Source organism: Aquarana catesbeiana, linkage group LG06, assembly GCF_042186555.1.
Source record: "Aquarana catesbeiana isolate 2022-GZ linkage group LG06, ASM4218655v1, whole genome shotgun sequence".
NCBI classification, from domain to species: domain Eukaryota; kingdom Metazoa; phylum Chordata; class Amphibia; order Anura; family Ranidae; genus Aquarana; species Aquarana catesbeiana.
Genome location: NC_133329.1, coordinates 193,624,497 through 193,638,027, shown reverse-complemented (window position 1 = coordinate 193,638,027; position 13,531 = coordinate 193,624,497).

The window sequence follows — 13,531 nt, the reverse complement described above, 5'->3', positions numbered from 1 at the left end:
TCCAGTCAGGATAACACAACCACTTCCCGGACGTCAATCCGCTATAGAGCGGGCGGGAAGTGGTTAAATAGATTGTTACTAGGCAGGACACCCCTAGGAGTGTCTTTGTTTTAAGGGAGGCCGCAACCTAAGCAAATATACCATATAGACTGATCCTAAGCGCGGTTTGTTTCTGGTTTAATATATTCCAATAGACACCAATGATGGGTCACCATTCCTCCGACTGATTGTTACTATTTGTCATGTATCAGGTGTGACCAGAACTGCGTGGACAGCAACAGAGGAAACCAAACATATATTAAGTGAAAATATTGTGATTTATTTAAGATAAGTGAAAATATGAACACAACCACCCCCAAATATAACAGTGCACAACAAACCAATTCACAGACAAGGACCCACAAATAACAATAATCAGACAGGTATATATATAATAATGGGGACTTTTGGGATCAGCAGATGGGGACAGGGAACAAACAGGATAGGGAGAGGATGGATGGATAAGGCTGCAGGGCAAGGGTAAAGGTAACAGGGTCACAGGAGGGACAAGTTCATGTACAGGGCACAGGGTTCAGGTACAGAGACAGGATCAGGTACAGAGCTCTCCGGTTCAGGTCAGAACGCCAGGAAGATACCAAGGCAACTATGTGTGTGTTGCCGGGTATTTATACACATCTCCTGCAATTAGGCTCAGGTGACGCCTGATCGCAGGAGATGATGTCGGCTCCACACTGCCAGGAACCACCTGCTGGTGGACGCCAGTACTGTAGCCCAAGGATCAAATAGTACCACCAGCAGGTGAAAGCTCCCCTGACAGTTCCAGACTAACAGGAGACACCCGTTGGTGAACATCAGTACTGCACGCCAAATGTCTGACAGCACCACCAGCAAGTGGAACCTTTCCTGACAGTACCCCCCTCGAAGGACCAGCCTCCGGATGCTCCAACTAGCTGCTGCTGGGAAAAGTCCATGGCATCAAGCTGGGCAGTGGGCAGAGAGATATTAAACTGGGCAAGAAGAAAGTCCAAAGCATCAAGCTGGGCAGCGGGTAGTCACACCAAGCTGGGCATGGCTTTAAACTGAGAAACGGGCAGCGACACATAAAGCTGGACAGCGAGCAGTGGCACATCAAGCTGGGCAGTGGGCATATCGAGCTGGGCAGTGGGCACATCAACCTGAACAATGGGCACAGACACATCAGGCTGGGTAATGGGCACATCAAGCTGAGCAGCAGGCATAGACATATCAAGCTCGGCAGTGGGCACAGGCACATCAAGCTGGGCAGCAGGCACAGGCACAACAAACTGGGTAGCAGGCACAGGCACCTCTAGCTGGGTAGCAGGCACAGGCACCTCAAGCTGGGCAGCAGGCACGGGCACATCAAGCTGGGCAGCAGGCACAGGCACATCAAGCTGGGCAGCAGGCACAGGCACATCAAGCTGGGCAGCAGGCACATCGAGCTGGGCAGCAGGCACAGGCACACCAAGCTGGGCAGCAGGCATGAGCACATCGAGCTGGGCAGCAGGTATGGGCACATTGAGCTGGGCAGCAGGCACATCGAGCTGGGCAATGGGCATGTCAAGCTGGGCAGTAAGCACATCAAACTGGGCAGCGGGCTCATCAGGCTTGGCAGCAATCACGTCAGGCTGGGCAGCAGGCACATCAGGCTGGGCAGCAGACAGAGGCACATCAGGCTGGGCAGCAGACAGAGGCACATCAGGCTGAGCAGCAGACAGAGGCACATCAAGCTGGTCAGCAGGCTGACGTGGAGATTTTGCTATACACTATACGTAATCAATCTCACCTGTGCTAATACATGCCCTTTCAGCTTTTCAGTATAATAAATCTTTAAATGACCCATGTCTCCTGCATTTCACCAGTAAACAGACATAATCACCATCTTAGCTCCATCGTTCCTTCATCTCCCCCTCCTGGGCAGAGGCTCTTGGCTTTTATTCACACACACAAAGGAAGTGACAAAACAGGAAGTCCTGGCCCCAACAGCCAATCGCTTCCTCCATACAAAATGATAACACAGGAAATGACATCACAGGAAGTGACACTACACAGGAGATGACACTAACGGGGAGGGCATCCACAGGGGTGGGAGGGAGAAGTGCACATGTCTCATCCACTTGAGGTATGTTCACTGCTCTCTGCCCAGCCACACTCACCATCTTAGTCAGCATGGAGCCACTCAAACCTGCTCAGAGTAACCAGTATCTAGTAAGATCATTCTACTTGTTCTTACAGGCTTGAGAAGATCTGCTGGGATGTTGCTACTGCTGTTGTCAATATATGGTACGAGTATATTAACAAGGCAGATATCAACGTCCTCTTATTAAAGCAGATATGTATCCAAAGGGATAGCGTAGTTACACAGAGATATAATAATATGTTTCTCTCGTTATACTTACAAACTGGCAAACTCCCACACACACAGAGAACAGGTCTCCAAGCCCATGAGAAGCTTTTCATACTGACAGTTTTACTGCTGGTCCTGATTCAACCCAAGTGCGCTCTGCTAGAGTGATCCTTGGTTAAATCAGACACTGGGAGACAGATGACAACAATCCATAAAACACACATAATAAAATTTCCACAACAGGCCCTCCTTTTTGTCATATGCTCCCATGTGTCCCTCAGTGAATCTTGATCTTCTTCTTAATCAGTCCTTAACTCTATAAAAAGGAAAACACGGCTTGACTTGTAGACTCTGTTCTTCAGGAGGGATGACTTAGAGGAGGACATGAAGGCCGGTCGGTCTGGGATCCTCTGTGTCTTATACGTGGGTTGGGCTTCGGGGCGCCTCATCTCAGAGGAAGATGTGGTCATCTGCTTGGGCTCTGTTCACTTGTCCAATCAGGCAACAGTAGCACCTCATCACGGCATATAGAAGGAATAGAAACAAAAACAACCTGAGTAGATATACCCCTACTTCCTTCAACCGTTATCTGCTGAAAAATAAAAAATAAAATCCCCAAAGATTCCCAGACCCTTAAAAGGACTTCAACCTTTATTAGCTTTAGCTCTGGCTTTGCTTTGCAGGGCTCTAAACCTTATCCATATGGGCCTGAACTTTGTCACTAGTGCATCCCCGATCCAGGTATAACAATCTTTACCTATGAATTCACATCAAGCCCCCTTGGATGCCAACAGATAACCATGAGCCATCTTTTAATAGACGGGTCTTGATCTGCTGATAATCCTGTGGGAACTTCCTTGTAGCGTCAACAGTTACATTAAACATCCCATCCACAATGGATGAGAAATTGTTCAATCGTTTCATAAGCTCAAGCCCCCACCGTGTACAAGCAGGAAACCATGCCCAGACCTGGTCGGGGTTGGTGAACAATTCCCTTCTAGCTGTCCCTGCCATTCTTAACTTCTCTCACGCCATTAGATCCTCACGATTGGCCGCGACATAAGATGCTGGGACGAGTTTCACCAGCACACATGAACCTCTTGCATTAGGGGGAATTATCTTATAAGCTGTAGATCCGCATTAATACCAAACTAAAACTTGTGGGCTACCTAGTTGTCCCATTAGCAAAGCTGGCAAGAATCAGAGCTATTGTTAAAATTATAACTAATTTTACCCTCTAGAAATTTATTGTTAAATTCTATTGACAAGTGTCTGTTTGGATTTTACTAGTTTGTCAAAACTCCTCATACCAATATGAACATCCTATATATCATGTACCGCTGTCATCGCTGGGGTACTAGAGCTTGGTGGAGATTCAGAGTAGACCCAACAATGTGTCCTGTTCGCTTTCTTAGCTAGTTGTAAAATAAACTTTAACCACTTCCCGACCGCCGCACGACTATATACGTCCTAAGTTTGAACGGGGATATCGTTGTTATGGCAGCAGCTAGCTGCCATAACCCCGGTATCCCCGTTTTCGTGCGGCGGCCGGCTTTCAGATAAAAGTGGTCCCTGCGGCGGATTCGACGCGAGATCACTTTTATCGGTGGCGGGAGAGGGCCCCCCCCCTCCCGCCGCGATCCGGTGCCCTCCGCCGCTTACCGGAGCCGTCGGTAGCGGCGGAGGCGATCGCGTCCTCTTCCGTTGTGTGTCAGGAGACAAGTGAGGCCAAGATGGCGCTCACTCGTCTCCAAGATACTGCTGGGCGGAAGCGACGTCAAAACGTCACTTCCGTCCCCGCCTCTTAAAGGCATATTTTTTCAAATGTCATTTTTCTAAATTACTTTTTTTTTTTTTTTTTTTTTTTTTTTTATTGCATTTTAGTGTAAATATGAGATCTGAGGTCTTTTTGACCCCAGATCTCATATTTAAGAGGTCCTGCCATGCTTTTTTCTATTACAAGGGATGTTTACATTCCTTGTAATAGGAATAAAAGTGAAACAATTTTTTTTTTTAACAGTGTAAAAATAAATAAAATATTTTAAAATAAATAATAAAAATAAAAAAAAAAATTTTAAAACCCCCCTGTCCCGACGAGCTCGCGCGCAGAAGCGAACGCATACGCGAGTAGCGCCCGCATATGAAAACGGTGGTCAAACCACACATGTGAGGTATCACAGCGACCGGTAGAGCGAGAGCAATAATTCTAGCCCTAGACCTCCTCTGTAGCGCAAAATATGCAACCTGTAGAATTTTTTAAACGTCGCCTATGGAGATTTTTGAGGGTAAAAGTTTGACGCCATTCCACGAGCGGGCGCAATTTTCAAGCATGACATGTTGGGTATCAATTTACTTGGCGTAACATTATATTTCACAATATTAAAAAAATTGGGCTAACTTTACTGTTGTTTTATTTTTTTATTCAAAAAAGTGAATTTTTTTCAAAAAAAGTGCGCTTATAAGACCGCTGCGCAAATACGGTGCAAAAAAAAGTATTGCAATGACCGCCATTGTATTCTCTAGGGCAGGGGTGTCCAAACTACGGCCCTCCAGCTGTTGCGGAACTACACTTCCCATGAGGCATTGTAAAACTCTGACATTCACAGACATGACTAGGCATGATGGGAGTTGTAGTTCCTTAACAACTGGAGGGCCATAGTTTGGACACCACTGCTCTAGGGTGTTAGAAGAAAAACCATATATAATGTTTGGGGGTTCTAAGTAATTTTCTAGCAGAAAAACCTGTTTTAAACATGTAAACTAAGGAGCAGGGCCCTCTGATTCCTACTGTATCAAATTGTATTGTACTTGTACTGTCTACCCTCAAGTTGTAAAGCGCTACGTAAACTGTTGGCGCTATATAAATACTGTATAATAATAATAATAATGTAAACACCTAAAATCCAAAACGAGGCTGGTCCTTAAGTGGTAAATAAACAATGATACTCTTCATCCTTTGGTGTAGTTGAGCAGCTTCTTGCAGTGGCTGGCGTGGATCCAGTTGTCTCATCCCTCAAGCTTATTTACAATGACCCAGTCACCTGGTTGGAAAGAATGTAAACTAGTTATTGTGTCAGGGTCCAGGAGGGACCCATGAACCCTGTGGAAGACCTTTTGAAGTTTATGTTACAGTGACTGCACCTACCCCATCAGCTGAGAATGTCGACAGCTGCTGAGGAAAGTACAACCCCATTTTTGGTTGACCTCCAAACAAACCTAACTCAATGACTGTGGTTACTGTGTGGCATACCATCTGGGGTGTAATACCTGGAACCATTGGCAAAAAGGTTCTTAGCATCTGGGATGGGAGCCTCCTTCACCGGACTGCTGCTTGCTGATTCAAATTCCATCAAAGAAAGACAGTCGTCCTACTAGTTCACAAACTTGGCTAGAATTAGAGCGGTTAGTATTATTGGTTTGAAAATTGTAATTCTCACCACTATCATCCCCGCATTTTCTTCTTCATTATAAACTGAAGGAAGAAACGCAGGGTTTAGAATGGTGCAGAAAAAAAACAATGAAACAGTGAAATAGCCTATGATACTTTTACCTTCTTAGACATGTGTACAGCTATCTACATATACCTGCTTTCTATGTACATACACTTTCAGAAACTCCTTGGACCTGAAAAGATACTTATAAACAAAAGTTATTACTCTATCCTTCATATTTAACCTGCAAAGAATGGTAAACAATACAACATTCGTGTACATTGGTAAATTATTGCTGACATTCCTCAAAACCGACAATAACTAAACCCTCTGTAACCCTTACTTTCACGTTCCTACTAAAATACAACAGCCACGACACGCAAGAGGGCTGTCGCGGTAGGTTCAAACATATTCTTGTTACTACGTACAAACAATGAGAAGACTAAAACATGAGACAAACATTTAGATACAAATGTGGGGGAGATATTTCATAGTTCCCGAAACAAAAATGAAAAAACAAAACAATGTTTTGTAAAATAATGCATTTGGGTGGCAAAAATATGAATGCAATCTATACACTGGGGGGAGAACCTCTGGGGGAATCTAGGATGGAAAAGGACTTGGGGATCCTAGTGGATGATAGGCTCAGCAATGGCATGCAATGCCAAGCTGCTGCTAATAAAGCAAACAGAATATTGGCATGCATTAAAAGGGGGATCAACTGCAGAGATAATTCTCCCGCTCTACAAGACTCTGGTCCGGCAGCACCTGGAGTATGCTGTCCAGTTCTGGGCACCAGTCCTCAGGAGGGACGTACTGGAAATGGAGCGAGTACAAAGAAGGGCAACAAAGCTAATAAAGGGTCTGGAGGATCTTAGTTATGAGGAAAGGTTGCGAGCACTGAACTTATTCTCTCTGGAGAAGAGACGCTTGAGAGGGGATATGATTTCAATTTACAAATACTGTACTGGTGACCCCACAATAGGGATAAAAATTTTTCGCAGAAGAGAGTTTAATAAGACTCGTGGCCACTCATTACAATTAGAAGAAAAGAGGTTTAACCTTAAACTACGTAGAGGGTTCTTTACTGTAAGAGCGGCAAGGATGTGGAATTCCCTTCCACAGGCGGTGGTCTCAGCGGGGAGCATTGATAGCTTCAAGAAACTATTAGATAATCACCTGAATGACCGCAATATACAGGGATATGTAACGTAATACTGACACATAATCACACACATAGGTTGGACTTGATGGACTTGTGTCTTTTTTCAACCTCACCTACTATGTAACTATATGTAAAACAACCAGGCGGAATGCTACCTTCACACTTTTAGTGATAGAAAAAAAAAACAATGGCCGAAACACAAGAGCATCTCGAAATCTTGCATGGACCAGCCACACAAAGCTCATGGCATGAGAATTTTAACCACACAAATGTGTATTACACATCCATCAATTCACTCGTCATCATTACAGATTTCTGAAGCCACAGCTGAACTACTTCCAAAGTATTTTTATTCTGGGGTCTCGTACCTCCAGACATCAAAAGTACCTTCCAAAGGAATACACCTTACTGTACTCTCTGACCATATATGCCAATCTTTAAGGGGTCTAATGGCCTTAGCCCCATACCCAGATTTCAAAACAATCTTATGCCTTCTATCTGTACCTAGATGTTACAACAATAACATGGATGCCTCCTGTTTGCTCTCTACCCAAAACTGTATTACAGTATAAAACTTCACAAAACAACTGGAATTAAATTTAAATATCAAAATAATTTCCATCATACTTCCAAACACGAGTCAAAAGACCCCAAGCTCCTCCCACCAACTTCCTGTTGCATACCTGCAAAGAACTTCCTGTTGTACATCACATCTTGTAAAAGAACTTCCTCTCTGCTCAGCTCTAAAAACCCATCTAACTGGTTTATTTAAATATCAATGGACAGGAAGCGGGAGGGGGGGGGAGCCTAGTTTCTACTGCAAGCTATACAATACAAACCTCAGCTCTAAAAACTCAAAACAATGGGTGGGCGGGGGCATGAATTGCCCTCTGAGACTATCTATTGAAATTCAGTGCAAAGTAGATATTTCACTTGAAACCAAAATTCAATACAAAAAACGCAATAGTTTTACTGAAAAGTATGTAAAAAGTACAAAAATAGCTAAACCTGAAAAGACTGAATTCACTTAAAACGGAAACAAAATGGTGCCTAGAGACAAGATGGTGGCTCAGACCGCATGGCTTCACACACACAAAGGAAAACAAAATGGAGCCTGCACCATGTGCAATGACAATGACAGTGAACAAAAAAGGAAGGGATACTTACGAAGTATCCCTAGGTCGGACTTTAAAGGCATACAAAACAAATAGCAAGGTGTAGAAAAATAACAATGTTTATTATGAAAATACAATACATGAATAGAGCATTCAAATGTTAAAAATCATGTATATGATACAAAGTATACAGTGAACCCTTGTGTATCGACGCATTTCACCGTTAGGCTTCTTCAGGACCCAATGAAGGTATTCAGAGATAGCAAAGGAGAGTACAAATCTCACTGTCTAGAATAGAACATACTCATTTTAAAAAGAAATTCAGATAACCATAACATACATATTACAATTAAAAAGCGCTTGTCTGTTTGAAAGGAAAAAGTCGAGGCACAAATGAACACCAAAAAACACACAGAAAAAAAAAAATATGATAAAAATGAAAGACAAGAAAAAATACCTTGCAGGAGAATGAACCTCGTATGTAAATATCCAGATAGTGTGGATGTAATAAACTCCCAAAAAGGAGATAAACCTCTGTAGTTCACATACAGATGACGGGACAAATATGGCAAAAAAAGTGAATCATATAATCAAAAAACTGTCCTAATAATCCCTAGGAATGCAGAAGTAATTAACAAGTATTGATAATATCCCAAAAAAGCACACAAAAGAAAAAAAAGCAGAAAAAGAAATACCTGCTGATATAAGGAGATCAGAAGTGATAACCAAATGGTTCAATGTACAGGGGCGAAGGACTGCCAAATAAAATAATCCTGGACCAATGGCCACCTCTAAGGGTGCTGGAACAACAAAGCCTGCCTTAACAGCTAAACCGTACGGAATCCTGTACCCAGATAGTTTGGTCCCCAAATAAAGGTAACAAAGCAGGGGCAAAACAAATATTAAGTGGTGAAATATACCAACTATAAATCAATATGTATGAAATTAGAAAGGGGAAACAAAAGGGGAAGAGGTACTTACTTTAAACATAAACAGATACTGGATGGCCCCTGGGAGACAGTCCTCCGCTAGTCACAAAGGTTTGTATGTAAGTGGGGTATTTATATATATCTACCTTGGTGCATTGGAGCCAAACAGAAACGAGGCTTCGAGACACAGTCAGAGAAAGCCATAGATGACGTCATACAGCGGCACGAACTGAAAAAAACGGCGCCAAAAAGAAAAACGTGCCGTCGCGACCGTGACGTCATCCGCACACACCGACGCAGAGAAGGCCGGCCAAATCCAACACAAGTCACACACAAAGGCCGCCCCCCCCCCCCCCCCCCCCGCAAGGCAGAAAACACCAAAAACAGCAACCAGTTTCTCAGTTTCTCAGTTCGGTGTCTCACCCCTGAAATTGGAGGACTTTCCACTCTGGGATGATTTATAGGCTAAACAGTATAAAATCATTTAACTACGCCTCTACAAACCAAAATCACCTTTTTAAACCTGGCCCAAAAGCAAAGCAATTCCACTGAAAACCAAAGCACAGCAGACACAAAATGGCAGTTGCAACAAACAAAAATCCATCTTGACTACAAGAAAATGGCCAACGAAAGCTGGGCCACATGGTGACTACAAGAAAATGGCCAATGATCATTGAACCACATGATAGATAGCAACACATGAAATGCAGTTGCTGATCCCGCCAAAACCAGCACAAACCAAGATTTCTTCACTAGAAACACAAACTTCTCCCCACAAAACTACACATTTGAGACACCAAATGAACACTTACAAATATTTTAGGCTATATACTATGAGGGACCTTGGCCAACCAAACAACAAAGGCTCTCCAAACAGCAACGTTACACAAAATAACACGGCTCAAACATACACTCTTGTTCCCAAATAAAGTTCCATAGGAACAAGACATTTGAGAAATACCCACAGTGGTGCTTGCATGCATGATCTTTTCATCTCAAAACCAAAATAGCTCTTCCCCATGCTATTGTCCAGAGGGAGTAGCCCTTTCAACAAACAGTCCCCATTGTTAGTGATGGAACAGCTATATCAACAACAGAAAGAGGAGACAAGGGAGTCCCCAGAAAGCAAAAAAGGGGAATGGTCAACTACGGCTTATGGTACAAAAATGCAAAAAGGCTTTATTAAGGGTAGGGGGGGTGGGGGTATTTACATATACAAAAAATTCCAAATATATGTAAGATAAACAATGTATCTAAATAACACAGTCCGTCTCACTACACTAAACCAAAATTAAAAACCATGCTGCAACATTGATGAATAAAACTGCAGAGCGTGCCTGCAGGCCAAAAACGCATGCAGTGTCCATTTGAATCCAAAGAAAAAAGTATTGCACCAAACATTACATGGAGTAAGCTACTGATGGGATATCAAGTCTTATGTGGTCTAGTATTAACTGTGCATCAGATTGAGCAGTACTGAGAAAAAAAAAAACCCACATATATCCACATAGACAGGACCTTACATAGCTGAATTAGGTGGGGTTTTTTAAAAAAAACCTCTGTTAAAAGGAAATCCTCCACAAGCAGCTTCCAACCTCAGTGCACTAAATGTGTGTTTACACCAGTTGTTTTGGAAATGGAAAGACCAGCGTTCCTGTTACTAGGTATGTCCAGTGCACAAACACTATTTCCTCAATGCAGCATAAAAGGAGCAAAGGACAAACCACTCCAAAGAAAGGGCTTAGTCTCTTTTCCAATCTAGACCAGGATGATATTTTCACAGTTCATCAGTTTCAAGTGTGTCAATCCATGCAGGAGGGTGAATGGCAAACAGATGCAAAGACTATTGATAAGCAGGTAAGGAGGGAAAGAGAAACTGCCCCTTGGGCTCTCACCTCTTTCAAGTACTGGGGATGTCCTCAGACTCTGCTGTCTTGCTGTTTGGCATGGAGCGGCTCAGTCAGTTCAGAGCAACATTCAGTGTGTAGTCACAGCACACCATTCTCCTCAATAGTAGACACTGCAGACTGTGTGATCACATGACCGGTCACATGGTTAGGAAGAGACCAGGAACCAGGAACTTTGCATTCAATTGCTGATGCGGAATTAGCTTGTGAAGTATGGTGCTGTATGCAAATCACAGGGAAACCCTTTTACATTGCTGGAAAAGGAAGCATGTTGAAGGCCTGCTGACAAGCCCTGCAGGGGCTGCGTTGACGTTTCGTACGCCTCCGCGTACTTCTTCAGAACAATTTGGCATTGAATTAAGGTTGATTTAAATAGGGAACACTGTCCAATCAGATCAAACCATGCCAAATAGCTATTTTCTGCCATCTTGTGGTCACATCAGGTAATGCAGTGGAAAAAAGGTGCCAATCAGTTGCTCAAACGAAAAAGTACTTATTTGCAAGGGGGGAGAAAGAAATACAATCTCACATATCACCAGGCATCAAGTAAAGAGCGCAATAGACATTGTAATAAATTTCCTCATAAGGTGGAATGGCCCTCATGGTCAGAAATAAATTCTATCAAAAACAACCAAAACAAGAGATCAGCCGGGGAGCCTTTATAAAACACTTCAAACCTAATGTTTATGGTTCAAGAAAGACACTCAGGCTTAGTTTGTGGTTCAAGCCATTAGGTTGAAGAGTACCAAGCCTGAATATCCATTTTTTCTCTTTGCGTAGGAGTACCCTGTCAAAGTCACCCCTACGGTCTGTCAGAGAAAGGGCATAAAAGCCCTTTACCCTCAGACCTGTGGTTTTGCCCTGATGAAAATCCAAAAAGTGTTGAGCCACTGAAGTTTCTTCCTTTAGCCTGATACTCTTCAGGTGTTCCCCGAATCTAACACGCAGCTGTCTCTTAGTTTTGCCTACATACAATTTATGACATGGGCATTCGAGAACATAGAGTATTCTAGTTGTGGCACAGTTAATGAAAGACCGAATCTCAAATTGTTGACTACCATCCGAATTTCTAAAGGTTTTTGAGCTGTCCACATACTTACATGTGCCACAGTGGCCACACGGAAACATGCCGTTGACCCGAGGCATATCAGTGAGCCAACTTCTATTTGAGGGCCGTACAAACTCAGATTGCACCAGCATGTCATTGAGGTTTTGGGCTCATTTAGCAACCATTGACGGTCTCTCACCGATAATTTGCCTCGACCCAACAGCCCGCAACAGTATGTGCCAATGTTTTGAGGGGATTGTATTAACCTGGTGCCACTGGGACCCATAGGGGGTGATAAATCTCACCAGTCCCTCAGTCTCCTGTTGTGTCTTTTTCTGGGGTAAGAGGAGGTCAGCTCTCCTCTTATGTCCTGCGATGCTCATTGCTCGCTTGAGGGTACGGTGGGGCTTTTATGCCCTTTCTCTGACAGACCGTAGGGGTGACTTTGACAGGGTACTCCTACGCAAAGAGAAAAAATGGATATTCAGGCTTGGTACTCTTCAACCTAATGGCTTGAACCACGAACTAAGCCTGAGTGTCTTTCTTGAACCATAAACATTAGGTTTGAAGTGTTTTATAAAGGCTCCCCGGCTGATCTCTTGTTTTGGTTGTTTTTGATAGAATTTATTTCTGACCATGAGGGCCATTCCACCTTATGAGGAAATTTATTACAATGTCTATTGCGCTCTTTACTTGATGCCTGGTGATATGTGAGATTGTATTTCTTTCTCCCCCCTTGCAAATAAGTACTTTTTCGTTTGAGCAACTGATTGGCACCTTTTTTCCACTGCATTACCTGATGTGACCACAAGATGGCAGAAAATAGCTATTTGGCATGGTTTGATCTGATTGGACAGTGTTCCCTATTTAAATCAACCTTAATTCAATGCCAAATTGTTCTGAAGAAGTATGCGGAGGTGTACGAAACGTCAACGCAGCCCCTGCAGGGCTTGTCAGCAGGCCTTCAACATGCTTCCTTTTCCAGCAATGTAAAAGGGTTTCCCTGTGATTTGCATACAGCACCATACTTCACAAGCTAATTCCGCATCAGCAATTGAATGCAAAGTTCCTGGTTCCTGGTCTCTTCCTAACCATGTGACCGGTCATGTGATCACACAGTCTGCAGTGTCTACTATTGAGGAGAATGGTGTGCTGTGACTACACACTGAATGTTGCTCTGAACTGACTGAGCCGCTCCATGCCAAACAGCAAGACAGCAGAGTCTGAGGACATCCCCAGTACTTGAAAGAGGTGAGAGCCCAACGGGCAGTTTCTCTTTCCCTCCTTACCTGCTTATCAATAGTCTTTGCATCTGTTTGCCATTCACCCTCCTGCATGGATTGACACACTTGAAACTGATGAACTGTGAAAATATCATCCTGGTCTAGATTGGAAAAGAGACTAAGCCCTTTCTTTGGAGTGGTTTGTCCTTTGCTCCTTTTATGCTGCATTGAGGAAATAGTGTTTGTGCACTGGACATACCTAGTAACAGGAACGCTGGTCTTTCCATTTCCAAAACAACTGGTGTAAACACACATTTAGTGCACTGAGGTTGGAAGCTGCTTGTGGAG